Source organism: Bos mutus, chromosome 15 (assembly GCF_027580195.1).
Source record: "Bos mutus isolate GX-2022 chromosome 15, NWIPB_WYAK_1.1, whole genome shotgun sequence".
Classification (NCBI taxonomy): Eukaryota; Metazoa; Chordata; class Mammalia; order Artiodactyla; family Bovidae; genus Bos; species Bos mutus.
In genome coordinates, this window is record NC_091631.1 from 44,235,291 (window position 1) to 44,263,242 (window position 27,952).

General features: G+C 44.5%; 1 protein-coding gene across 9 annotated transcripts in view; it reads right to left on the minus strand.

Moving 5' to 3' along the window:
* PLEKHA7 (pleckstrin homology domain containing A7) overlaps positions 1-27,952 on the minus strand; it is a 231,841-nt gene that overhangs the window by 96,126 nt on the left and 107,763 nt on the right. The window contains exon 1 of one of the 9 annotated variants that reach the window (XM_070384039.1): positions 2,681-2,852. The exons of the other annotated variants lie outside the window; for them this stretch is intronic. The gene's annotated coding sequence lies outside the window, so the exon portion shown is untranslated. Of the gene's footprint in view, positions 1-2,680; positions 2,853-27,952 lie in introns of those variants that run through there. 9 annotated transcript variants of the gene reach the window in all.

The window sequence follows — 27,952 nt, forward strand, 5'->3', positions numbered from 1 at the left end:
GGCTTCTGCTCTTACTACCTGAGGAAGGATGCATCAGAGACCAGCATGCTAAAATCGCTTCATCCTTGGCTCTCTCCCAACTGTGTTACAATATAATTTGGAGAAATTAACCCTCCCCTGCAACCCCTTCTACCACCCCTGCAAAGGAGAAGGAAGAACACTAAGCAGAGAGAATCAAAGCGTGGAATGCAAACACCCTGGAGGCAATTACTAGGTGATTAAAAACACAGAGGAGGACAATACAAACATCACCTGTATCTCCTTTTTGTGAACTGGGAGATTATTTGGTGTGAAACCTGCAATTTGGTGATGATTATACACTCTCACATTGCTTTCTACTATTTCATCGGTGTTTGCTCTCCTCCCCCTCTCCCCTAGCCCAAGTAAGATCCTAAGTTAACCGCAGGGCTGGGAGCAGTTCTTCACTGATTTCTAATGTATCCCCCACAGCACAGAACAGCAATGCCATGGAGCAGGCTCTTGAACTCTTTTATCTCACCAGCCAGAGCACAAACTCACACCACCTTCAGGAAGAGGTTGTGCAGAACCCATCTCACTTTCTGATTTCAGCAGCCCAACGTATCACACATGCCCCAGAGAGAGTGGAGGAGGCTGGGGCCCCCAGGCCCTGATGAAGATCCTACACCCAGGCTGGGAGAGTCCACCAGCCCTGGGGAGTGTGGCACAGACCAAGGAAGGGCCTTCCCCATCCCCACGATGTCCATGCTTGACTCACACCCAGCTAGGCAGAGACATGAAATTCAGCCAACCCTCAGACCCAACACCCTGAGGGGTAGTCAGGACCCGCTCTCCTCACCTAAAAGTGCCAAAGGGGGCTAAGCCCAGCGCAGACAGAGCTGGGCTCAAGGGAGTCACAAAATTAATGGAGTGAACTGAAAGCTCTCAAATCTTGCAAGAGGGAGGGGTCTCCTTCCCAAAAACTGAATTTAACAGACTGAAGTCTTCTGGCAAAATTTGAAAAGTTCTGTATTTCATTAGGCTCTCCAAGTGTTTTCAGATGCATTCAGTGGCCAATTCATTTCATAAATTACCTCTTCTGACCCAGTAACCCACACTGCAAGCCTCTCTTCTCCCCGAGCCCCCACATGGGGCTCCAATACTTAGGACTGCTGGTTTAATAGGAAGTTTTAATTGTGGCTCCACAGGACTTCAATAACCATGAAAAGACTAAAGCCCAACTCCTGACTGAATGAAGAAATCAAACCCAGATTGCTTCTCTCTTTTTTTTTTTTTTTAAAGCAAGTTGGCAGAGAAGCAATGTAATGGGAGTGAAGAGACCAGTTCTGTTACTACCAACTAGTTTAACGCCCCTGAGCAAACATACAGTCTTGCTGGGTTTTAGTTTCCTCATCAATCCAATGATGGGGTTAGACCCTCCACCTGGAGAAGCCACCTGAGGCCTCCAAAGCATGAACCCCAGGTTATTCAGAGTCATACACGCTGGAGTTCAAACCCCAGCTCTGCCGCACACTGGAGGTGTACGACCTGGAAGGAGTTAAAGACCTTTCTGAGCGTGTTGGTTTCTTTATCTGTAAAAAGAGGAGCCAACTCCAATTCTGCGAGACTGTTAAAAAGAGCACTCACACTGATAATGTGCCTGCCCCAGAGCACTCAACCTTCAGTTCCTGTCATATTTTTCTTTTGCTAGCTCTAAATCTCCACTCTAACAGAGTTGTTTTGTCTTTTCTATTTTACAAGCTTCAGTATTATTAGCCTGGCTAAAGAACACTTTTTTTTCCCTTTGAGTTAAGGCAAAACACTCAGCCTCCTGTTTAAACTCAAACTCCCTCGCCAAGCCAAGTAGTTTAAGATCAATAAGCACATTCCTTGAGCCACACTTCTGTCCTTCACTGGTTGGAGCCCTATGGCTCAGAAAAAAGTGAACGTTAGTCGCTCAGTCATGTCTTACTCTTTGCAACCCCACAGACTGTAGCCCACCAGGCTACTCTGTCCATGGAACTCTCCAGGTAAGAATACCGGAGTGGGTTCTTTGGTGGGTTCTCCATTCCCTTCTCCAGGGAGATTTTCCTGACCCAGGGATCGAACCAGGGTCTGCTACACTGCAGGCAGGTTCTTTACCGTTTGAGCCACGAGGGAAGCCCTCATGGCTCAGAAAGCGTAGCCTAAGACAAAACAGGGTCCCCAGCAGGCTGTCTGAGCCAGGGACACACACTCTACAGAAGTTTCAAAACTGCACAGAAACATTTTCTACCTTAAAGAACATCCAGTTTTATGCTTCTACTTAATGCTCTTCAATAAGTCAGACTTCTCAAGTATAAAATGAGAAGGCTAAACCAGGTGATGTTTTAGAGATCCTCCAGCTGTAACATCTTAAGACGCTGAGGCTCATCTCAGACTATTGCTGGAGCCAGACTGAAATGTAACAACACTGCACATAATTGAAAACACAAAGGAAGGAGGCAGAACAGCTGTCCTCCCCAGTCTCACTTGCCAACAGAATATCTTTCGTAATGACAGCACGGAGGTGTAGTTAATACTTCTGTCCTGTTTATTCCCAATTAAACTGGATTTTTTTTCTTAACTGCAGGTGCTCCCAACCACTCCATCGAAAACTCCCTTTCTCTCACTCATGACTTGACTTTCACAAATCAGAATACATCACGGTAAAGTGAATCCTAGAAACCAGTACAGAACTAACCTGCTCCTGGGCTGTCGTTCTCCATGGGAAAGGCAGCAGACATGCTTGCTCTCTGCTGGGGCTCCATGCTGTCTCTTCCCAGCGTTCCCAGTTCAAGTCAGACTGGGAGGGAGGCTTGCAGCCCGCCCGCTCTATTTCAATTTTGGTTCTGGAGCCGCTGCCTCCCAAGGTGTTACAAATCCTGCAGCCACTGGCTCCTACTCATTCATTCTCCTCCCTACCCCCTCCCCCATCCCCACCCTCCACACACACAATCTGCAATCTGGCAGCAATGCAGGAACACACTTCCAGCTGTGAGTCACCGCCCCACTGTGGCCAAGCAGAGCACTAGCTGGGGTAAACAATGAGGCAGGCAATCTGTGTCTCCAGGCCCCAGTTCTGTTCTTGGAGACCATGGGGTTGGCTGCCGCTCTGGTAAGAGGACATAAGAAATACCTCCGCTTGTGAGCCCTGGAGTCAGAATGAATTGCTCACTCAGTTCTGCTCTGCCATACTGAGGCTGAAATCAGCCCCAAAGCAGAGAGCCTTTGGTGGAGAAATGAAGGATCCTTCATCACTCTCTCTCATGATCATGGTCGGGAAGAGCCTGAGCAGTTACCAACCATCATACTCACTCCCGGTGGTAACAATCTGTGATTCTTTCATCACTGCTTGGGATGGCTACGGCCCTCTCTGCATCAATTTAACCATGTTGCTCTAACTCCCAGAGCAGGCTTGGAGAGGAGAAGGGCCAGGCAAACAAAGGCATCAAGGTGCCTCTATCCCCATGGCCTGAGAGCAGCACTGCGGCTCTCCACTGCCTCTAGGTGGGTCACAAGTTATGATGCAGTTGGAATATGAGCTTCACAGGGCAAGACTTCCGTCTTCACAGCTATGTTCCAATGCCTACATGGTGCCTGGCACACAGTAGGTGCTCAATAAATATTTGCTGGCTGAAGAAAAATGCAAGGGGTTTTGTGCAGAGTCTACTTGGGATGACAGTTTTACTAAAACCTGTATCCATGAGAATCATGTTTTCCCTTTTAAAAATTTCTATATCCTTCATAACTCCCACCACTGCTTGTAGGGAGTATTCTATAAATCTTTAAATGCAGAGATAAATCACTGTGAAACTGAGGAATCTCGAGCGTTAGGGCCCCTCACTTTCACCAGCCCCTTCCCAGGCACGTGCTTTCTACAACTGTATGCATTCTTAAACGAGACCTCCTGAATGTTATAAACATCAAGCTCCACAAAACAGATCTGCCGCCGTAGAATGAAAGAATGAAGGACTCACAAGCCCTCCTGATGCATTATCCTAACAAGGACATTTGAACTGACAAATCCTGTTTTAATCACAAAGGAGACATGCTCTCAACTACCAATATATCCTAATTGATCACAAGTCAACTGCTTGTTAAAGCTGGAGTAGGATTAAAAACACAAACTCTATCCATCCAACATTTATTTAGCCCTACTATGTGTTCAGCAGAGTCGGACACGACTGAGCGACCTCACTTTCACTTTCATGCATGGGAGAAGGAAATGGCAACCCACTCCAGTGTTCTTGCCTGGAGAATCCCAGAGCGGGGGAACCCGGTGGGCTGCCATCTATGGGGTCACACAGAGTCAAACACAACTGAAGCGACTTAGCAGCAGCAGCAGCAGCAGCATGTGTTCAGCGGTGAGAGTTTCAGGATAAGACAGTGAGTAGAACATAATTATCCCCACTGAACAGGAGCTTACAGTTCAAAAGAATAAACTGATATGGTCATAAATAGATACAATGATAATATTAACCATAAATAATATAAATATTTATAACTACAGATCAGACTGAGTACCGCAATGTAAAGTACAGCAAAGCACACCTAATTGCCAAGTGTCAATCTGCTGGGTATAACAACTCTAAAAGGTGAATCATTCTATCCCCATTTTTCAAAAGTGAATATTGAGGCCCAAGGAGGTCAAGTGCCAACCCCAAGGTCATATAGCCAGTAAATGACAAAGTCAGATTTCAAGCCCATATCGCCTGACTCCAAAGTATGGGCTTGTTCTTAGTGGTTACACTTCAGTCTATGGCCAGTTGCGTCACAGAATCTCCAAAATGTCTGGGGAGACACACTGTCAGTAGAGGCACAAGAACCACTTTGAGCACCAGCAGAGGCTGGCCAAGCTCCAAAGCCCACGCTCCTGAGAGCTTACTCACCAGGTAGATAGCCATAACCCTTGTTCACTCACCAGGCAACATACAGGCAAGGATCAGTGACAGCTGGCTGGGAGCTGGATGAGGCCACATGAGCGGCTCCCACCTGGAGTCCTGCCTCCAAACTCCCTCATCCTTGCTGCCAGATGGATCATGCTGGAACACGGCTCTCATTCCATTACCTCCTGACACACACCCTCTCCGTGGCTCATCATCCACTAAAGCCTTCTCTACTTCCCTAGACCCTCGGCTCCTACCAAATTTAACGGTTCACCAGTCCCCAAGTCACCCCATCTTGCCCACCCCTGGGTTTTGGCTCCTGCAGTCTTCCTCCTCAATGAGTTCTGCCCAACCTTCAAGGCCCCTTCTCTTCCCAGTGGTCCTTCCTGATCACTCCAGATCACTCAGCCTTCTTCCTTCCTTGTACTCTCAGCACTGAAGTTTTACACTCGTTATATAGCAATTATACTTCCCCAAAACACTTTTCATTTTACCTTACAAAAATTAGGTACAGTCGTCCCTTGGCATTTGTCAGGGGTTGGACCCTCCCCAATACCAAAATCCACAGATGATCATGTCCTATAAAAGGGCATAGTATGGTAAGCCCTCCTTATCTGCAGGTTCTGCATTCTTGGATTCAGAGGGTCAACTGTATTCCAAGTCACAGACAAGTATAAACTAGAAAGCAGGAGACCCCTTTCTTGCCTTGAATTCAGTGTCAGTGTCAATCTCAGAGGCAACAACTTTGCCACTTTCTTATGCGTTCTTTTTGTTTTTTGCCTTTATGAAATTCTCACGCATTTAAAAATATATATACACGTCATTTTAAAAAGAAATTACATAAATGGAATAAAACTGTACATATATTTCTATAACTTGCTTTTTTATGCTATGTATCTTCTATTCCTTCATATCTACATGCAAGGATGAACATAAGCAGCCCTCTCCACACACAGCTCAACTAGGATCCCCTACCAGACCAACCTATATAGAGAGATGACCCAGGAGCCCACCCCAACATGTATGAGAGGGTTCAGATTGCTTACCCGCAAACCAATCTGTTCCCCCAAATTCATTTTAGTTAAACCACACAGACCCTGATGCTGGGAAAGAGAGAAAGGAGGAGAGGGGGACAACAGAGGACGGGATGGTTGAATGGAATCACCGACTCAATAGACATGAATTTGAGCAAGCTTCAGGAGATGGTGAAGGACCCGGAAACCTGGCATGCTGCAGTCCATGGGGTTGCAAAGAGTTGGACACCACTGAGCGACTGAACAACAACAGATATTTTAAATTGAGCCCAAGTTTAACAACAGGAAATTTTCATATAAATACTCAGCCCATCCTGGTAAATCAAAATCTATGACAACACTAGGAGCCCATGAGAGGTGGGATGGCCTTCTAGTTCACTGCAGTCCCCACCACTCCCTACTGTTTCCGGATGTTGAGGGTGTATACTTAGTGCTATTTGTCATCACACCTGCATTTCTCCTTTCCCTACAGGAGAGAAGTTTCTTCGTGCCTGTATCTCAACCAGAACTAGGGAGACAAAGATAAACCAAGTGGACAGAGTAAAACGAATTAGACAGCATACATACAGTCAGCTTTTCCATTATCCACTAAGCCTCTACAGACATTTGAGTTTGCAACTCCAATCTGATTCTAGAGAAATCAGATTCTAGGGAAGCTCTTCCTCTTAGGAAGGAGGTCTGTTGTAAAGAATAAAGATTTCTTGCATAAGAACTAAAAGAAGATGGCAAAAATAAGCCAGAAAATTTCCCTCTCACAAAAAAACAGAAAAATCTTCCCAACAATAACAGCAAGTAGTCATGCCCTTAGCCTTCTCTGATTGGTCTCCTGAAAAGGTGAACCCCATGACAGTCAGCAGACTTCTTGCATAGTGTGAAAAATCCAGAGAGGCACTACCAACAGTCTGTCCCTAAAGAACTCAAAAGAGAGGTGCCAGAGACTGCAGCCCCCTATGGATATTGACAGGGGTCACTGATGGCAGAAGGGGGATCCTGAAACAGAAAACCATCTGAGCATGTGCCCCTGGAATGAGACCACAGACCTCGTTCTGTGAAACCTGAAAAATGCATGTTTCCATACGTGAACCGTGAACTTCCAGATGTTCAAGCTGGTTTTAGAAAAGGCAGAGGAACCAGAGATCAAATTGCCACCATCCACTGGATTGTCAAAAAAGCAAAAGAGTTCCAGAAAAACATCTATTTCTGCTTTATTGACTATGCCAAAGCCTTCTCTTGAGAAACCTATATGCAGGTCAGGAAGCAACAGTTAGAACTGGACTTGGAACAACAGACTGGTTCCAAATAGGAAAAGGAGTACGTCAAGGCTGTATATTGTCACCCTGCTTATTTAACTTCTATGCAGAGTACATCATGAGAAACGCTGGGCTGGAAGAAGCACAAGCTGGAATCAAGATTGCCGGGAGAAATATCAATAACCTCAGATATACAGACACCACCCTTATGGCAGAAAGTGAAGAGGAACTCAAAAGCCTCTTGATGAAAGTGAAAGAGGAGGGTGGAAAAGTTGGCTTAAAGCTCAACGTTCAGAAAACTAAGATCATGGCATCTGGTCCCATCACTTCATGGCAAATAGATGAGGAAATAGTGGAAACAGTATCAGACTTTATTTATTTGGCCCCCAAAATCACTGTTGATGGTGACTGCAGCCATGAAATTAAAAGACGCTTACTCCTTGGAAGGAAAGTTATGACCAACCTAGATAGCATATTCAAAAGCAGAGATATTACTTTGCCAACAAAGGTCCGTCTAGTCAAGGCTATGGTTTTTCCAGTGGTCATGTATGAATGCGAGAGTTGGACTGTGAAGAAGGCTGAGCGCCAAAGAACTGATGCTTTTGAAGTGTGGTGTTGGAGAAGACTCTTGAGAGTCCCTTGGACTGCAAGGAGATCCAATCAGTCCATTCTGAAGATCAGTCCTGGGTGTTCATTGGAAGGACTGATGCTAAAGCTGAAACTCCAATACTTTGGCCACCTCATGCAAAGAGTTGACTCAATGGAAAAGACTCTGATGCTGGGAGGGACTGGGGGCAGGAGAAGGGGATGACAGAGGATGAGATGGCTGGATGGCATCACCGACTCAATGCGCATTGAGTTTGAGTGAACTCTGGGAGTTGGTGATGGACAGGGAGGCCTGGTGTGCTGCAATTCATGGGGTCGAAAAGAGGAGGACACGACTGAGCGACTGAACTGATGGTGTTTCAAGCATAGGCCCCGAAGTCCAGGCCTCATAGCCGTCTGTATCACAGACAAGGAAACTGCTCCAGAAAGCAACTTTGAAACATTGCCACCATCTTTTAAAAGTAACTGCTTGGGACTTCCCTGGTGGTCCAGTGGCTAAGACTCCATGCTTTCAATGCAGAGGTCACAGGTTCAACCCCTGGTTGAGGAACTAAGATCCCACAAGCCATGTGACAAGGTGAGAAGAAACTGCTTCTGGGTTGGGGTGAGGAAAGAAATAGGTAAGGGAGATTAAGAGATACAAACTTCCACTTGCAAAATGAATGAGTCATGGGAATGAAATGTACAGCATGGGGAACGCAGTCAATAAGTAACTAATTCCTTTATATGGTGACATACTCTAATCACACTTATCCTGGTGATCATTTTGAGATAGAAAAAAACCAGTACTTTGTGTAAGAGGAACAGGCATAGCACTGTAGGTCAGTTATACTTCAAAAACAAACAAAATATAAAACAAACCCACAGAAAAATAGATCAGATTTGTGGTTACCAGAGGTGAGGGTGGGGTGGTAAAGGTAGGGGCTGGGTGAGATGAGGGAGGGGGAATTGGAGGAAAGTACTACAAACTTCCAGTTATAAGGCAAGTAAGTACTAAAGATATAATGTGTTGTTTTTGTTGTTCAGTTGCCAAGTTGCGGCCGACTCTTCGTGACTGCAGCATGCCAGGCCTCCCGTTTCTCACTGTCTCCCAGAGAATCGGTAATGCCATCCCACCATCTCATCTTCTGTCGCCCTCTTCTCCTTCTGCCTTCAATCTTTCCCAACATCAGGGTCTTTTCCAAGGAGTCAGCTGTTAGTATCAGGTGGCCAAAGTATTGGAATTTCAGCTTCAGCATCATTTCTTCCAAAGAGTAGTCACAGTTGATTTCCTTTAAGGTTGACTAGTTTGATCTCCTTGCTTTCCAAGGGATTCTCAGGAGTCTTCTCCAGCACCACAGTTCGAAAGCATCAATTCTTCGGCGCTCTGCCTTTTTTATTGTCCAGGTCCACATCCGTACGTGACTACTGGAAAGATCATGGCCTTGACTATACACACCTCTGTCACCTAAGTGATGTCTCCGCTTTTTAACACACTGTCTAGGTTTGTCATCGCTTTCCTGCCAAGAAGCAATCGTCTTCTGATTTCATGGCTACAGTCACCATCCGCAGTGATTTTAGAGCCCAACTTGATAAATATAATTAGCACTGCCGTATGTTATATATGAAACTTGTTAAGAGTAAATCCTAACAGCTCTCGTTGTAATTTTTTTTCTGTTTCTCTAATTTGTATCTAGACAAGATGACGGATGTTCACTAAACTTACTGGGATAATCATTTCATGATGAATGTAAGTCAAGTCATTATGCTGCACACCTTAAAGTTATAGAGTGCTATATGTCAATTATATCTCAATACAACTGGAATATAAATAAAAATAACTGCTTCTGAGAGGCACACTCAGGGGGAATCTTTTTAAAAATATTTATTAATATATTTGGGTGCATCGAGTCTTACTTGCAGCACGCAGGATCTTCTACTTAATTGCCCCGAGCAATGTGGGATCTTAGTTCCCTGACCAAGGATCAAAACTGTGTTCCCTCATTGGAAAGCAGATTCTTAACCACAGGACCACTGGGGAAGTCCCAGGAGGAATCTTAAAAGGCACACAATTACTAGATGATCAGACCTGAATGATACTGCATTATTGGCTCCCAATAATAATATGTGACATAAGTATATTCTTTCTTTCATGTAATAAATATTTAAGAGCTAACTAAATGCCAGCCCTGTAGGATCTTACACTTGAGTAATCAAGAAGAGGGAGGGGATGTGTCATAGCTTAGACTCCATATCCTGTCAAAGGTGAACAAAAGGACAGAGTTTTTCGGATTTTCAGATTCATAAATGATAATCTGTTTTCACAAGAGCTGTGAATTCTCAGTTTAGTAAGCCAGCTTGAGACCTTTTATCATCAACAGGAAGCCTTGCTTTCCAGAAACCACTGTATTAAGAATTTCAAAGCTGAAAATGACATACAGCTCACCTCATCCAATCTCTTTGTTTCACAGATGAGGAAACTGAGGTCAGAGAAGGTTAGAGAATTGCTTAAGGTCATAGTTATCATTAACCAGAACATACCACTAGGTTCCTGAAAACAAGGATTATGGGGGGAAAAAAATCATCATCACATTGTTTTAAAATTATTTCCTGCCTTTTAAAAAAATCCATCTTTCAGTGACTAATTACTACTAAAAAACATGAAAAATATATTTTAGAGAGCTGGGAATCCTCATGTCCAGTCAAAAAAAGCTTGCATAGAAATCCAGTGCCACTGCTCTGGATTCAGGGAAGTGTTAGCTACTCAGTCGTGTCTGACCCTTTGTGATCCCATGGACTGTAGCCTTCCAGGCTCCTCTGTCCATGGGATTATCCAGACAAGAATACTGGAGTGGGTTGTCATTCCAAGGGGTATATAAAACACATGTTGGGGAGATGGTCATGTGAAGACAGAGGCCAAGATTGAAGTGATGCATCGACAAGTCAAGGAATGCCAAGAATTGCCAGCAACCCCCAGAAGCAGAGAGAGAGGCATGGAATAGAGTCCCCTACAGAGCCTCCAAAGGAACCAAGGCTACAAACGCTGTGATTTCAGACTCCAGGCCTCCAGAACTATCAGAGAATAACGTTCTGTTATTTTATGCCACCAGGTTTGTATTAACTTGTTGTGGCAGCTCTAGGAAATAATACAAAATCTGTATTAGTTAGCGGTGTTGATTTACCACAAACCCAATTAGTGTGGAAAAGCTGTCACAAAGCCATTAGGACCTTCAGTTCAGTTCAGTCGCTCAGTCGTGTCCTCCTTTTTGCTACCCCATGAAACGCAGCACGCCAGGCCTCCCTGTCCATCACCAACTCCCAGAGTTCCCCCAAACTCATGTGCATCGAGTCAGTGATGCCATCCAGCCATCTCATCCTCTGTCATCCCCTTCTCCTCCTGCCCCCAATCCCTCCCAGCATCAGAGTCTTTTCCAATGAGTCAACTCTTTGCATGAGGTGGCCAAAGTACTGCAGTTTCAGCTTTAGGGTCATTCCTTCCAAAGAAATCCCAGGGCTGATCTCCTTTAGAATGGACCGGTTGGATCTCCTTGCAGTCCAAGGAACTCTCAAGAGTCTTCTCCAACACCACACTTCAAAAGCATCAATTCTTCGGCACTCAGCTTTCTTCACAGTCCAACTCTCACATCCATACATGACCACTGGAAAAACATAGCCTTGACTAGATGGACCTTTGTTGGCAAAGTAATGGCTCTGCTTTTGAATATGCTATCTAGGTTGGTCATAACTTTCCTTCCAAGGAGTAAACGTCTTTTAATTTCATGGCTGCAATCACCATCTGCAGTGATTTTGGAGCCCAGAAAAATAAAGTCTGACACTGTTTCCCCATCTATTTCCCATGAAGTGATGGGACCGGATGCCATGATCTTCGTTTTCTGAATGTTGAGCTTTAAGCCAACTTTTTCACTCTCCACTTTCACTTTCATCAAAAGGCTTTTGAGTTCTTCTTCACTTTCTGCCATAAGGGTGGTGTCATCTGCATATCTGAGGTTACTGATATTTCTCCCGGCAATCTTGATTCCAGCTTGTGCTTCTTCCAGCCCAGCGTTTCTCATGATGTACTCTGCATAGAAGTTAAATAAGCAGGGTGACAATATACAGCCTTGATGTACTCCTTTTCCTATTTGGAACCAGTCTGTTGTTCCACGTCCAGTTCTAACTATTGCTTCCTGACCTGCATATAGGTTTCTCAAGAAGCAGATCAGGTGGTCTGGTATTCCCATCTCTTTCAGAATTTTCCACAGTTTATTGTGATCCATACAGTCAAAGGCTTTGGCATAGTCAATAAAGCAGAAATAGACGTTTTTCTGGAACTCTCTTGCTTCTTCGATGATCCAGCGGATGTTGGCAATTTGGTCGCTGGTTCCTCTGCCTTTTCTAAAACCAGCTTGAACATCAGGAAGTTCACGGTTCACGTATTGCTGAAGCTTGGCTTGGAGAATTTTGAGCATGACTTTACTAGCGTGTGAGATGAGTGCAATTGTGTGGTACTTTGAGCATTCTTTGGCATTGCCTTTCTTTGGGATTAGAATGAAAACTGACCTCTTCCAGTCCTGTGGCCACTGCTGAGTTTTCCAAATTTGCTGGCATATTGAGTGCAGCACTTTCACAGCATCATCTTTCAGGATTTGAAATAGCTCAACTGGAATTCCATCACCTCCACTAGCTTTGTTCATAGTGATGCTTTCTAAGCCCACTTGACTTCACATTCCAGGAATCTGGCTCTAGGTGAGTGATCACACCATTGTGATTATCTTGGGACTCATTTAATAGTGGTGCAGGGTCTAAGAAAAGGGAGGTTTTAAAAAAAACAGTTCTGTTTTGAACTGATCCAAATATTGTGTTCACTTCTGGTAACCACACCTACAGGCCAGAGTGGAAAGCTGGAGCATGTCCAGGAGAGAGAAGCCAGGGCCGTGAACAGTCAAAACCACTGAAGGAACTGGAGTTTTAAGACCTAGGAAGACTCAGGGCCCACAATTGTTGTCATCACGTCTGAAAGGCTATCATGAGAAAGAGTGATTTGATTTGTCCCCTGAGGTCCAAGATGGAGTCACTGGGAGGCAGATTTTTCAAGGAATCGAGTGTCCACAACACTACAGCATGGCCTCTGAACATCAGACTGGCTGGCTGCCTCCTGTTGGTGGGCGTTTTCAAGCCCAGGCCAGAAAACTATTTGGCAATATGTTGGTAAGGAATGGACACAAACCCCAGGCCTGCAATCTGCCAAGATGACCTTATGCTCCTCTCTAGCTCTGTGAATCTATTAATTCATGAAACACACCATTTAGCAATTATGTGAGTCAAGAGATTTCTGAAATACATGGGTAGGATGATGAGATCCTGAGCATGAAGAGAGATTTTGGTGGGAATACAAAGCAACAAGGCCTCGCACAGAGCTGTGGCTGAGAACCTATGCCAACCTCCCAGGAACCTGGCCACAGGAGAGGTGTTCACAGCCCTGTAGTGGAGGCTGGCTTAGGTTCCTTAGCCCCTTCTCACAGGAAGCTTACACTAAGATTGACAATACCTCTGTCAAGCCTTTTCTTTTAGATACACAGCTTTAACAGTTCAATGCAGCCAGGATCTATTAACAAACCACTGGGGCTATATTCAAAGTAACAGTCACCTCTCTTCTGAACACCTGCCATGATGAGTAACTGCCTGAGATGCTTGCATATATTACCTCTAACGGTCACTTCAACACTGCAAGGTATTATCATCTTAGGAAACAGGTTACAAGCAGTTAATTCATTTGTCCAAGACCACACGTTTCAGGATTTAGGATTTCCACTGGAATCCAGGTCCAGAAGCCAAACTCTTTTCCTACAGCATGATGTCTTCTCTGCACCCTACGTCAGGCATTTAATTTGTTCAAGGTAAACAACAATACCAGGCAAAGGGGAATGCAGGCAGGTGGCTTTCCCTCTCTGGGCCTCAGTCCTCTTGTCCATAAAATGGGAAAAGGTTGGAGATGATGAGCACAAGGAGACCTTCCATCCCTTGACACCTGGTGCTACTCGGCTAGATTCCTTTACCCCATGTCACCTTCCACACTGGTGAGGCCGAGAAAGCGGTGACAGGAAAGATGGTAACGCTGGTACTCACAGCCAAGCAGACACGGCTAGCAAAGTTGTTCTGCCTGCTGCCGGGAGGTCAGGGCAGTGAGGGAAGGAGGAAACCAAGAACAGGGACACATTTATGAGCTCACGTGCAGGTGTGCAGTCTAGAATGGCCTGCATAAGTCTTGACATTTAGCACTTCACTCCAGAAACCAGGGCTGTCCTGTAACGTACGAGCCCAGAGACCTGAAGGCTTCCTGTACCAGGGCCCTGTGATGTCCAGGAGGATTTAAAGTGCAGGGTCTCTGTTTGGAAGTTGTCTGTAGGGTGTGAGAGGTAAAGTAGTCCAGCCACATTCCAGGGGGAAGAACCTCTTGCAGCTGCTCTGCCCAGCGCAGCCTCCACAGTGCCGTCCTGAATCAGGTTAGGGCGCCAGTCCATCCAGCTGCTTCCTCACAGGCCTGCTCAGGACCTCCTAAGGCTGCCTATTTCCCAACGGTCCCTCTGGGGTCTTCCTGCAATGGTATTGACATAGCCAAGGGACTCCAGAGCCCTAATCACACAGGGCGACTGGCCCAGCATCCCTCCATGACCCAGGAAAGGAGGATCATCCCACCCTCAGTGCCGAGATGTGGGTGGGGCAGGGGGAAGGATTTCAGAAATCTGGTCAGGGAGGGGCTCTCGCTGCCTGTCTCACTTCTAGATGAGGGCAAAATGGGATGACTTCGGAAAGCCCCCACCCAAACCCATTTCCTTCTCGGTTTCCTAGTGAAGCCATTCAGGAAGGGAATCTCGGGTCAAGAGCCCAGCAGGAAGAAGGCACGTAACCCACAGGACCCAGAGTACCCAGACCTTCCAGTAAGCAAAACATGAAGCCCAGACAGAATATCCTGACAGGGCTTTCTGGTTCTAGTCTAGTTTTTATTTTCTTGGGGCGGGGTGGTGGGTGGTGTTGGGTGGGCAGGGAGGCAGGGCAAAGCAGGCCTCAAGAAGGGAGGAGTCAGGGGGGAGACATCAAAGTCAGTGCAAGAGTATGGGTTTGGAGCCAGAACTGGGTTCCATTTCCCATCCCACACTGCAGTGTAGGTTCTGTGAAAGACCTTCTAAATGATGAGTGGCATCAAGGCGGTAAATAGGGCAGATGGTCTTACCGAGGTCCCCTCTCCCTAAAGAAAACTCACTAGCTCCCCATATCCCTAAATAGAGAGCCCACCATGCTGAAGTGTCAGATTTCTGCATATAGCCCAAAATGTGTGTGCAGGAGTCAGAGGGCTGTGGATAAAGAATCACACAAGGTGAGACAGAGATCTGTAACAGTTACTGCAGTAGGTACCTCATATTCCAGGCACTCTGCAGGCACTATCTCATGCCTTATTACAATCCTAAAAGTTAGGTATTATTATGTCCATTTTACAGATATGGAAACTGAGGATGAGAAAAATTAAGGGGCTTGTGCAAGATTACACAGCCAAGTAGGGGCAGAGGTAGGATTCAAACCTAGGTCCTTTGACTCCAACTCTGGAGACATGGATCACAGGAGGGTCCAACTGTCTGAAATGGACTCTGGAGTCAAAGGATGGATTACTCTCCATGAAAACATCATGGCCAAACTGGCTCCTTATATTTGCAAGGAAAGAAGAAAACTTTGGTACAGGGTAACCTTGTACCTTGTATAATCACTGCCTTTTCATGGCAAAGGGGCTTGTGTAACTCAATGAAGCTATGAGCCATGCCGTACAGGGCCAGCCACCCAAGACAAACGGGTCATAGCAGAGAGTTCTGACAAAATGTGATCCACTGGAGAAGGGAATGGCAAACCACCCCAGTATATTCACCGTGAGAACTCATGAACATATAAAAGGCCAGTACTTTGGTCATCTGATACGAACAGATGACTCATTGGAAAAGTCCCTGATGCTGAGAAAGATTGAGCGCAGAAGGAGAAGAGGGTGTCAGAGGATGAGATGGCTGGATGGCATCACTGATGCAATGAACATGAACTTGGGCAAACTCCGGGAGACGGTGAGGGACAGGGAGGCCTGGCATGTTTCAGTCCAAGGGGTGGCAAAGAGTCAAACACGACTGGGTGACTGAACAACAACAAAGGCTTACTAGAAGCCATTCTTACCAGCATCTTCACACTGAAAATAAAGTCCACCTCCCAGTCTGAAGTCCCATGGGTACTGGCTAAAGGCTAGAGCCTAGAACTTATCTCTAACCTGGAATGACTCCTGCCTTTGAAGAAGGTAATGTAAAGGAAATGGGAATGCAAAACTTCTTAGACCCCTCACTATCTACCTCTCCAAGACCCCCACTTTGGAGACAGCTGCACATCACAGGTGGCACAGTGGTAAAGAATCTGCCTGCCAGTGAAGCAGATGCAGAAGACCTGGGTTCCATCCCTGGGTTGGGACGATCTCCTGGGGGAGGAAATGGCAACCCACTCCAGTATTCTTGCCTGTGAAATTCCATGAATAGAGGGCTACAGTCCATAGGGTTGCAGAGAGTCAGACACGACTGAGTGATTCGGCACGCATGCATACGTCACTGACTCTGAATCACACATTTAAACTGTGTTTTTCCAGATTCAGACTCAATTCCCCAACATCAAGCTATGTTGGCAGAAAGAGATGCAGACAGCAGAGAGAGAGCTCAGTGAATCATTTTCTCTGCTAGTGATGGTATCTGATGCATGTTAAATGCCTCCCTGCAATTCCTCAAGTGTCTATTAATCAGTGAACCAAGAACACAGAAGGCGCCAAGGAAAAATCTGCCACTGAAGGGAAAAAAGCAAATTGTGAAAAGCCTCCTTACTGATGCACAAAGACTTCTAAACCCAAGGAGAGGCAGGGATAATAACAGCCCTGTCACTGAGACACTTAGTCCAACTGGTCACAAAGAAAGACATCAAAGAGCCCAAGGGGCAAATCCAGCCTCATCTGGATGCTGGTTGGTCATGGGGAGAATCCGCCAAACTGATTTAAAGACAAACTTGCAAGTGCTCTTGTTGAGCTTCAGTTTCCTCTCCCCTGTAGGCCCTGAGATACTACATGTCCTCCCCAACACACAGGATCAAACAGGGTACACGATGGTCCCCAAAGTTCTGCCATCCACCAGCCTCCCCCGCTCCTGCCCCGTGCTAAATATCCTCCCTAGAAAGCTCCTTCGCTGCCATGTGTGTGTTTCCTGAAGCAGTATTTCCAGTGTCCACTCTCTTCTGCCCTGGATCCCTAGGTCCAAGTGCCTGCACTTCTACCAAGAAGTCAATCAAACATAAAATCAACATAGTCCACAAAGGGACTCTTCCCACCCTATTTCTCCTCTTTTATTCCCCATGTTGGTGAAACTACCATTTCATAGTTCCTAACCAAGGGCGTCTAGAAAAATTACAGTGACATTTTTGTTGCCCCAACCACCAGGGAGCATTTAGTGGGCAAGGGACCCAAGAGGCTTAACGACATTGTCCTGCACAATGAAAATTTCGCAATGTCAACAGTAATATCATTTGTAAATGCTGGAATCATCCTACCACTTTCCCTCATCCCATTTCAGTCATAGACTCTCAACTCCACTTTCTGCTTCACCAGGCCAGCCCATCGTCTTCATCCCCACAGCCACTTTCACTGGATGCCAGCAGTAGCCTCCAAGGTCATTATCCAGTCTCTGTACTCGCCCACCTACCCCCAGTTCACTTTCAACAGTCTCCACACAACTACCAGTAGTATTTCTAAACCTATACATTGTCATCACTCCTTGCCTTCAAATAATAACCCATCAGCTCCCCTCACCTTCTGGATAAACACCCATCATTATTCATTCCCTGGCTCATGGTTCCCTGCTCCCCAGTGATGCCTCTGTGTCACTGCATACACTGTGCCTTTTTTCTTGAAGGTTGTCTCCTCTCTGGCTAACTTATACCCATCCTTTAAGACTCAGTGCAAGGATCATCTCCACCTAGAAGCCTGACATCAGGCAGAATTAAGTACATTTTCAGCTTATTCTCTTTTTGTTGTTGTTGGTCGACCACGCAGCTTGCAGGATCTTAGTTCCCCAATCAGGGATTGAACCTGGGCCATGGCAGTGAAAGCACCGAGTCTCAACCAGTGGGCCGCCAGGGAACTCCCCTCCATCTTATTCTGATTATTGTTCTCGCCCTGCCTCTCTGTGGGCTCTGATTCTCCAGCATAGAGCCTAGTGTACAATATGAGCTTGATGAATTAGAATTTACAGCTTATACAGCACTTACAGCTGACAAAGCAACACCTCATGCAATGCAATGCCTGGAGAGGGAGTTAGCATCATTGTTACAGTTTTATGGAAGAGGAACCCAAAGTTAACTTCTTGCCCAGCTTCACAGGGCTAGCATAGAGGTGGAGCTAAAATGAACCAGGTTCTCTGAGGGCAAATTCTTTGCTCTTTGTCACAATACCACTCTACATGAAAGATTATGGAAGAGATACCCAGTTGGGGGCGGGTGGTGTCATAAGCCTGTCTTCTTCACACCTGCAGACCGAGCTCTGGAAAATCCATCCATATTACTCGACTGCGCATCATCCTTCCCCGCTTCCCCTTCCCACACCCATACCACACAGTGCAGAAACCCCAAAGCCAGCGAAAGGGCCTGGTCTTACTGTCAGAAACAGCCACTCTGCCTGCATGCTGACTGATGGCGCCCATGTGCAGTTAGCTGCAGAAGGGGGAGAACGGGTTTAAGTGGCAGCATTTAAAGTTGCCATGCATTAAGTGCAAGCCTCGTTCAATGGACTGCCCATGGAGAAGGTGGGTCAGGCAAGACTTCTGAGCACCAGGAGTGGGGCAGGAGGGCTGGAACCGGGAGGAGGCCTCCCCAGCTGTCCTGCTGTGCCACGTGAAAGGTTTTACCTCCTAATTGCTTTCTGAGAGCTTTCACGAGCACCTCACATATGTCATTTTGCTTCAGGAGCACAAAGTAATTAGAAATTGGGTTTCAGACTTTACGACTCTAACCATGGCTACAAGCAGAGCTCATTCCTTTGCACGCGGGCATGCACGCACACTGGCTCAAACTCAAATTTAAGGTGATTAAGGAATTGTGCAGTTTGGCTCTGTAGCCCTCTCAGGGGGCAGGGGAAATGATAAATGCACATTTCAGGGCTGTGGATGGCAATCTCTACCCACTTTAGCAGTGTCATTCAGACGTCACCATGACAACCACCAAAAGGCTTCCTTCCTCTGTGGCAAAGACAATAGAAGTTTTAATTAAGGCCATTCTTTTTTTTCTTCTGATCAATGGACAAAAAACATCAACACACTGTTGCCCAGAAATACCTGACCAAGAACACTTCCAGAACTCAAAATTCCTTCTGCTTTACTCAGAATCACATAATCTCCATCCCCAAAGCTGTCTTCCTGTCCTCTCAGTTCAGTTCAGTTGCTCAGTCATGTCTGATGCTTTGCGACCCCATGGACCACAGCACACCAGGCCTCCCTGTCCATCACCAATTCCTGGAGTTTACCCAAACTCATGTCCATTGAGTCAGTGATGCCATCCAACCATCTTATCCTCTGTTGTCCCCTTCTCCTCCCGCATTCAATCTTTCCCAGCATCAGGGTCTTTTCAAATGAGTCAGTTCTTTGCATCCGGTGGCCAAAGTATTGGAGTTTCAGCTTCAGCGTCAGTCCTTCCAATGAACACTCAGGACTGATCTCCTTTAGGATAGACTGGTTGGATCTCCTTGCAATCCAAGGGACTCTCAAGAGTCTTCTCCAACACCACAGTTCAAAAGCATCAATTCTTCAATGCTCAGCTTTCTTTGTAGTCCAACTCTCATATCCATACATGACCACTGGAAAAACCATAGCCTTGACTAGACAGACTTTTGTTAGCAAAGGCATTACTTTGCCTGTCCTCTCAACAACTCATATTTTATAGATTTGGAATCTCATAAATTCTAGCTTGTCTAGATCTTTTATCAAACATTATAAAACTAGGTAAACATTCCAATTTGATTTTCTGACCATAATTGCAGAGAGGATTTTCATCACTTTTATTTCCGTCATAAAATTCAAAAGGTCTAGCCTATTTTCATGAAATACTTTCAACAAACTCTGAAAAAACCCCAAGATTAGATAAATGTCCAGTGGCCTCTGGGCAGGTGCAGATCTAGATGTGAAAACTAGCTTGGTTCCCCTGGGTGACCTTGGGTTAGTTACTTAAACTCTCTGAGGTTTAGTTTCCTCATCTGGAGGATGGAAGTAGCAATATCTACTCCGGAGCACTGTGAGAAGTAATGACGACGGTAACATGCCAGCACTCTGCTTGGTACATAGTGAGATATCAATAAATGGCAGCACGTGTTATTATTTTTCTGCCTTATTTTGCCCTATAAGAATTAATTAGGCCCTGTCCATTCTTCCTAGGAGACATCTCTGGTGTCTCCTAGGAAGAGACATACTTCCTAGGAGAGACATACTCCTCTCCCTTCTCACAATCCTAAATCCAAGCTTCCATCGTGTCTCAGCTCTTCACTGACTCCCTTGCCTCTAGATTCTGCTCTCATTCACTGTCCTCATGGTCACCCATCCAGTATTCTTTGGTCTATGAACCTCTGATAGGATTCTCATGGAGAATAATATGGGTTTACTGAAAAATATGTTAAAAGGCCTAAAAAAAAAAAAAAAAAAAAGGCCTAAATGAAAGGACAGCTAGAGAACCCCAATGTCATAAAGATGTTGCTTCTTCCCTAAATTAACCTATAAATTTCATGTGAAACCAATCGATATTTCATAGGTTTTTCATAGATCTTCACAAACTGATCTTAAAATCTAAGTGGAAGAGTAAAAGGACAAGATTGCTCTGCTGTGCTTAGTCGCTCAGTCATGTCCAACTCTTTGCGACGTCATGGACTGTAACCAGCCAGGCTCCTCTGTGTATGGGGATTCTCCAGGCAAGAATACTAGATTGTGTTGCCATGGTCTTCTCCAGGGGATCTTCCCACCCAGGGATCGAACCCAGGTCTCCCACATTGCAGGTGGATTCTTTACCATCTGAGCCACCAGGGAAGCCCAAGGATACTGGAGTGGGTAGCCTATCCCTTCTTCAGGGGACCTTCCCAACCCAGGAATTGAACTGACGTCTCCTGCATTGCAGACAGATTCTTTACCAGCTGAGCTACAAGGGAAGCCCAAGGACAATGACCAAGTACACTTCATTATCATAGAAAGTTCTATTGGACAGCTTACTCTAATCAATTTTTCGCTTCCATGGGTTTTTATTTTGGAGAAATGCATTCAATATAGACTAAAATTTAACACAAAAATAGGTAGGTGGGGGAAAAATATTTTAATAATACCAACAGGTGGCCTTCAGAGGTGGTTACTTTCTCTGCCAACCCAGTCTAAGAATCAGGTGAGGGAAAGGGGAGGCAAAAGAAGTGTGTCTCAGGCACTGTGCTATGCATTTTCTGTATGGTTTTCATTTAATACAGGCACACCTTGTTTCATTGCACATCACAAATATTGTATCTTTCTACAAATTGAAGGTTTTGGCAACCCTGCATTGAACAAATCCATCGGTGCCATTTTTCCAACAGCATTATATTTAAATTAAGATATACGACTTCCCTGGTGGCTCAGCCTGTAAAGAATCTGCCCACGATACAGGGGACCTGGGTTCGATCCCTGGATGGGGAAGATCCCCTGGAGAAGGGAATAGCAACCCACTCCAGTATTCTTGCCTGAAGAATTCCAAGGACAAAGGAGCCTGTCAAGCTACAGTCCATGGGATTGTTAAAGGTGGATGCAACTGAGTGACTAACACACAGGTACCTTTTTTAAGACATAATGCTATCACACGCTTAACAGACTACAGTATAAAGTAAACACAGCTTTCATATGTACTAGGAAGCCAAAAAATTCATAAGATTCTCTTTATCACAATATTCATTTTATTGCAGTGATCTGGAATTGAACCCACAATATCTCCAAGGTGTGCCTGTGTTCACCAAGAGCATGGAGGGTACTAGCATTATTTCTATTAAAGATTAGGAAAACCTTAAGAAGGATAAATGACTTGCCCAAAAGTAAAGAGCTCTTGTAAGTGGTAGAGTGAGGACCCAAACTCAGAAAAACTGAGATTTCTCTTTCTACCATACTTGTGAGCTATTCCAGGCCTGCTCTTAAAGGTCCTAGGCATCAGAAAGAGAAGAGAGAGCCAGGGTACCAGGGGGTGCTCAGAAGAGTGCTGGCAGGCTCTCTGGGGTGAGGTGGGGGCCAGGAAGCTAGTAGACCTGCTCCCCCGACCCTTACTCCTCACTTACCCCTTTTACCTGGAAGGCACCCGGACCCTACTTACAGACAGACACACGTGCACACAGTAAATGAGAAGGCCTCAGGGCCCAGAGCTCACCACTTCTAGCTTGAAAAATACAGGTCATGCTCCAAGTTGCCTACTTAACGTGCAATAGGAAAAGAACTCTCCATTTAAGCCTCTCATGGGTTGTAAATCCTCAGCTTTACTCTGATTTCTCGACAGCAAATTCTGCCCTCAAACATATAGTTGGATCTCAATACATTTTACTTCACTGATCCATAAATCCTGTTAAAAAGCAAAACAAAATGTACGTACGGTCTTACCTCAGGTAGAAGGATGGGGGCTACGGTGAATTTCCCTTCTGTGAAGGCCTTGTAACTTTCATGAGGTATTTTACTGGGTTCCAAGTAGACTATGAAATGCTGGCATCAGCAATGGAACAAATTCCCTACCTCATGTTCCTGATCATCTTTCCCTTTCACAAGTTGTGCGCAAAGCTGTATACGATATTGTGATCATTAACAACTTGGTGGTTCTTAGACACAAAGAGCAAATAAGAAAGGAGAGGATAAAAGGCAGGAGGCTCCGAGAAGTGACTGGATTCTGACACCAGCTCAATTCAGGGCACACACGTGTGTTACTTCTCACTTTTTTCCCCCCAAAAATGTCTTTTCTAGGATAAGATTCTATAAAATTCTCAAACTAGTTCAAGCGGCACAACATGCAGAAGTCATGATGTTCTTTTTGCACAACCCAATGGAATACATAGTTTATGACAGTCTTTACTTTTGGTTCCCTACTTATAAAAGCAATACATACGCCTCAGAGAAAAACTGAAAAACCCAGAAAAGTAGACAGCTGAGAAAGCCACCTCTAGATCCACCAACCAGACAATCAACTGGGAATTAAATATTTAATTTTGAGCTAAATTAAATCCATCCTAGTGAGGAAAATTAATACAAGCCAAAAATGTAGGAGAACTGTATGGGATTTATCTACTATTTCCTAAATTCTACCATTAGTGATTCATTTCTTTGGGTAAGAATTGTCCTTCCCGGCTTTTCTTTTCACTCTTTTTGGTTTAGTAACAACTTAATGGGGCTTCCCTGGTGGCTCAGTGGTAAAAAATCTTCGTACCAATGCAGGAGATGCGGATTCGATTCCTGGGTTGAGAAAATCCCCTGGAGAAGGAAATGACAACTCCAGTATTCTTGCCTGGGAAATCCCATGGACAGGAGCCTGGTGGATTACAGTCCACAGGGTCGCAAGAGTTGGCCACAACTTAGTGACTAAACAACTTAGTTGTTCACCTGTCAAACAACTCAGCCATTTAAAGTGTACAATGAAAGAATTCTTTGGCAGTCCAGTGGCTAGGGCTCCATGCTTCAACTGCAAGGGGCTCAGGTTTGATCCCTGGTCAGGGAACTAAGATCCTGCATGCCACATGGTGCAGCCAAAAAATTTTTAAAAATTTAAAAATTAAGTGTACAGTGAAATGCCTTTTAGTAGAGTCAGAGTAGTGCAACGATAATCCAACTCAATTTTAGAACACTTATAAAGAAATTCCATACCCTTTAGCCGTCATCCCTCTCAGCCTAGGCAATCACTAATCTATTTTCTGCTGCTGCTTAGTCACTTCAGCTGTGTCCAACTCTCTGTGACCCTATGGATTGTACCCGGCCAGGCTCCTCTGTCCATGGAATACCCCAGGCAAGAGTACTGGAGTGGGCTGCCATGCCCTTCTCTAGGGGATCTTCCAAACCGAGGGATTGAACCTGGGTCTCCTGCATTACAAGCAGATTCTTTGCCACTGAGCCACCAGGGAAGGCCAATCTACTTTCTACTACTACAGAATTCCCTATTTTGGACATTTCATATAAATGGAATAATACAGTATGTTATTTTTTGTGACTGGCTTCTTTTGTTTTTCTTTTTATTGGCTGTGCTGCACAGCTTGCAAAATCTTAGTTCCCCAGTGATCTGAGTAGAAGGATGGAGTTCTAACCACTGGACCTCTAGGAAATTCCCTGATTTCTTTCATTTAACATGATGTTTTCAAGGTTTGTCCTTGTAGCAGGTATCAGTACTTCACCTTTTTTACTGCCAAATAATATTCCACTGCATGGATATACCACATTTATTTCTCCCTTCGTTGGTTGGTGGACATTTGGGTCATTTCCACTTTGGGAATGTTGTGAATAATGCTTCTATGAACATCTATGCCTAAGCCTTTATGCAGATATATGTTTTCATTTCTCTTGAGTATACACTTAAGAGTAGAATTCATGAGTCATAGGTGACTCTATGTTTAAACTTTTGAGGACCTGCAAACTGGTTTTCAAAGTGGTTGCACATTCTTACCAGCACTGTATTAGTATTCCAATTTCTCCACATCCTTACCAACACTTAAAAACGAGATGCTCTAAGAGTAACAAATAAATAAGATCAGACATCAAAAAAAATCTTTTTGCATACAGACATCCTATTGTGTATGAAGTAGCATCTCATCATGATTATGATTTGCATTTCCTTGCTAGCTAGTGATGTTGAACAGTTTTTCATGGGCTTACTGGCCATCTGTGAAGAAGGAAATGGCAACTCATTCCAGTATTCTTGCCTGGAAAATCCCATGGATGGAGGAGCCTGGCCGGCTGCAGTCCATAGGGTCACGAAGAGTCTGACATGACTGAGCAAGCTTTCACTTCACTGGCCACCTGTATATCTTCTTTGGCCCAGCTTTTATTTTAAACTGCAAGTATGTCTTCAGGGATACTGCCTGAATTCACGTGTACTTATTCACTGAATTATCTTGGGATTTCTTTGGAAGGAATGATACTAAAGCTGAAACTCCAGTACTTTGGCCACCTCATGCGAAGAGTTGACTCATTGGAAAAGACTCTGACGCTGGCAGGGATTGGGGGCAGGAGGAGACGGGGACCACGGAGGATGAGATGGCTGGATGGCATCACTGACTCGATGGACGTGAGTCTGGGTGAACTCCGGGAGTTGGTGATGGACAGGGAGGCCTGGCATGCTGCAATTCATGGGGTCGCAAAGAGTCAGACACGACTGAGCAACTGAACTGAACTGAACTGATCTTGGGTAAGTCACTTAATTTTTATTAACTTCAGGTTCCTTATCTGTAATATGGAGATAATACTACTAAGTATGTAAAAGAGGATGTGAGAATTGAGAGAAGGCATATAAAGAACTTAACACACAGCTGGGTACTTAGTAAAAGGGCAGCTTGTTGTTTAGTCACTAAGTCGAATCTGACTCTCTGCAACCCCACAGACTGCAGCATACCAGGATTCCCTGTCTTTCACATCTCCTGGATTTTGCTCAAACTCATGCTTATTGAGTTGGTGATGTCATCCAATCATCTCACCCTCCCTTCTCCTCCTGCCCTTAATCTTTCCTAGCACTAAGGATTTTTCTAATGAGTAGGCTCTTTGCATCAGATGGCCAAAGTATTGGAGCTTCAGCTTCAGAATCAGTCCTTACAGTGGATATTCAGGGTTGATTTCCTTTAGGATTGACCAGTTTGATCTCCTTGCTGTCCAAGGGACTCTCAAGTGACAGCTACTATTATTAACAACACATTCAATCATTAACACTTTATAATCCATTAATCCCAGAAAGGAAAATCTAAAAGCTGTGACAGATAAACTGGGGGCAGGGGATAAGAGTTCAAAAGAGGGAGTAAAAGGAAAAAGAAAAGTCACTAATGAACTGTCTTCAGAGTCTTGTTTTAGGAGTCACTGCCACATGTCAGCTTAGATCTCCCTCCTCCACCTTCCCAACAGTGATGTAAGCACCTAATCCACTGTATTCAATCCATGTCTGTTTAGAATAGCTGGTTTCTCATTACTGCCACTGAACCTTGAATAAAACAGGAAGTCTTAGTCACAGCTGTGTCACTAAGGCTTTGAAACTGCATGACATACAACATTAGGTGATCAATAACTAAAGTGAACCAAATAGAATTAATGAGTGAAGGAATGAATGGAATTAATAAATGGACAAACAGAACATGTATGGGATGTATGCTCTGCCAAGTGAATGAGGACTCCCTTCCCCAGAGGATCCTCAGAAAGGCCAAGAAATAGCACCATAGGACCCAGCAGCTGAGCTTCTCACTGCCCATCGCCACCACACAGACGTCCACATTTGAGTATTTTTCATTTCTTTGTTGCCAACGCTCAGGGATTAGAGAGTCTAGAGAATGCTGCTTTCCTTTATTTCTTTCTTGAAGTCATGAGTGAGAAGGTGAAAAGGCTTCCACTTGTGCTTTTTGGCATATAAATAGCTCACAGTGTAAAGAAAAGGGGAGTAAATGGTTCCAAATTCAAAACAGACAGTCTGTTCTGATAAGGCCCAAATTACAGAGTGCTCCAGGCACAAATAAAGAGAGACACTTTTTAGAGACATTCTATTCTCCTATCCAATTCTGAAAGAGAGACTCAAGTAAAGAAAATCGTCACAGCCTTCCACAAATTGACTGGTTTCAGCGGCCATTTGGGCGGCACGGGGTCAGACAAGAAACCACCTTCAGGTTTTCATCCTTCTTGCCATGTTCCCTTCCTCCAGGGACTGGAAAAGCATCAGCGTCACTTGATCTGTCCACGTGGCACAAAGGCTTTTGCAAATCATTATTTTCCCCCAATACCTTCATCACCGAAATTGCAGAACCCTCTCAAAAACTTGGTAGCTATCAGGGTATGACAGGCTTAGATTTTGCAGTTCATCCTGAGGTCCCTCTCGACAGGCCTTCACTGCTGTAAAACATTCTTTGTTCTTTCATGTTATCATTTATTGAAATCATTTATAGAATACTCCTTTACTCCAGTGCCCTCATTCACTAAGCACAAGCAACTGCTGAGTGCCTGCTGCATACCTATCCATTGGGAAGACAGTTTCTCTAAACTCTGGACTGATTTTTTCAGGGTTGACACTTCTAAGGGCTGTGTTCACTAAGTTGTTCATCGTGGTATTATTTTAACAGTAAAAACTGAAAGTTACCTAACTGTCCAATCATAAGGGAATGATTAAAATAGTGTTTCTACTTGGTAGACTATTCTACAGTCATTAAAAACAAAGTTTATGAAGAATCAAGCTTAATAAATGCTATGTTAAATGAAAACCAAGCAAAACCCACTCCTGATATAAAAGATAATTTCAACTATGTTTATAAAATGCAAAGGATAAATACTCAATAAAAATAGACCAAAGTGTTAACTCTAAGATTATGGACAATATCTCCTTGTATACTTCTCCGAATATTTCTGCTCATTGCAGAAAATTTAGAAATAAAAGCATAAAAAATAAAAATAAATATATCCAGACAAAACTGTAATTCAAAAAAGATATATGCACTCCAATGTTTACAGCAGCAGTATTCACAATAGCCTCTAAAGACACAGAAACAATCTAAATGTCCATTGACAGATGGATAAAGAAGATGTGGTATATATAGAAAACAGAGTATTACTCAGCTATACAAAGGAATGAAACAATGCCATCTGCAACAACATGCACAGACTTAGAGAATAAGTGCAGTAAATCAGACAGGGAAAGACAAACACCATATGATACCACTTATCCACAGAATTTAAAATGTGACACAAATGAGCTTATCTGTGAAACAGAAATGAACTCACAGACATAGAGAGCAGGCTTGTGGTTGCCGGGGGGACAGATGGACTGAGATTTGGGGATTATCGGATACAAACTTTTACATATAGACTGAATAAACAACAAGGTCCTACCGTATACCACAGGGAACTATATTTAACATCCTATGATAAACCATAATAGAAAAGAATATGAAAAAAAAATGTGTGTGTGT